Below are 1,492 nucleotides of genomic sequence, written 5' to 3' on the forward strand. Positions count from 1 at the left end.
CATCTCTCCAGCCCCTTAAGTGATTTTTTTTAAAAAAGTAGAGTTTAGAAGCCTTTTCTTCGGGGCTGGAAATAATATTCGGGTATATGCATCTTCGAGTTGATTACCCTTGGCCAGGAGTCCAGGAAATTGAATATGACCTCTAATATGACTCACAAAAATAGGATCCCTCCTGGACCATAATAAATATTGTAGAGAGTATAGTTGTTGTTGTATACGGGACACAGGAAAAATATAAGGAGCAGTTTATAAAGGAGCAATAATTTGAGACCAGTAAATACTACCAGTATATAAATTAATTGACTCATCAGGAAACATTTGTAATGCTAGAATACAGGCTGTTATTTCAGCTGCTTGAGCAGAGACATTGCCAACAGGAGTTTGGGATACTAGACCTTGAGAAACTACCACAGCATTTTCTTTCTGAGAACAGTCTGTAAAAACTGTTCGAGCTCCCACCAAAGGCCTAGGTTTTACTATTTGCGGAAAGTACTATTCGTGGTTGAACAGTCAGATACCGCAGCCAATGAGAACGCTAAAGCCTGTGAACTACGCCAGTAAGCCAGCCCAGGAAGTGACGTCAAGAGAACTGTGGTGCCTGTTGGAATAAATTCCTTGGGGACCGAAGAACACTGCTCCTTCGCTTGCTCGAGGAACAGGAAGCGAGTATGTCGGAACGGAAAGTTTTAAACAAATACTACCCACCTGACTTCGACCCGTCAAAGATTCCGAAACTCAAACTACCCAAGGACCGGCAGTACGTGGTTCGACTGATGGCCCCCTTCAATATGAGGTGTAAGACGTGTGGAGAATACATCTACAAGGGGAAGAAGTTCAATGCTCGCAAGGAAACAGTCCAGAACGAGGCCTACCTGGGCCTGCCTATCTTCCGCTTCTATATTAAGTGCACGCGCTGCCTGGCCGAGATTACCTTCAAGACAGACCCTGAGAACACGGACTACGCCATGGAGCATGGAGCCACACGCAACTTCCAGGCCGAGAAGCTCCTGGAGGAAGAGGAGAAGCGTGTGCAGAAGGAGCGCGAAGATGAGGAGCTGAACAACCCCATGAAGGTCCTAGAGAACCGCACCAAAGACTCGAAGCTGGAGATGGAGGCGCTGGAAAACTTGCAGGAGCTGAAGGACCTGAACCAGCGGCAGGCACACGTGGACTTTGAGGCCATGCTGCTGCAGCACCGCCTGTGGCAGGAACAGCAGCGACAGCAGCAGGAGGAGGAAGATGACCGTGAGACTGCGGCCTTGCTGGAGGAGGCTCGCCACCGCAGGCTTCCGGAGGATTCCGACTCAGAAGATGAAGCTCCGCCTTCCCGACCACGCTCAGCAGCAAAACCCAACCCCGTAGCCATCCTGGACAAGGCACCGAAGGCCAAGAGGAAGGCAGAGGCAGGGAGCAGCAGGGCACAGCTGGCCGGATTGGTGGTGCCAAAGAAGGTGAAGGTGGAAGCCAACGGGGGCTCAGAGCAGCTCCAGAT

At 50.1% G+C, this 1,492-nt stretch overlaps 1 pseudogene; it reads left to right on the plus strand.

Moving 5' to 3' along the window:
• The first annotated feature begins 598 nt into the window (after positions 1–598).
• The window catches only part of LOC101998145, an 8,388-nt pseudogene continuing 7,494 nt past the window's right edge, over positions 599–1,492 (plus strand).

This window comes from Microtus ochrogaster, chromosome 18 (genome assembly GCF_000317375.1).
Source record: "Microtus ochrogaster isolate Prairie Vole_2 chromosome 18, MicOch1.0, whole genome shotgun sequence".
NCBI lineage: Eukaryota > Metazoa > Chordata > Mammalia > Rodentia > Cricetidae > Microtus > Microtus ochrogaster.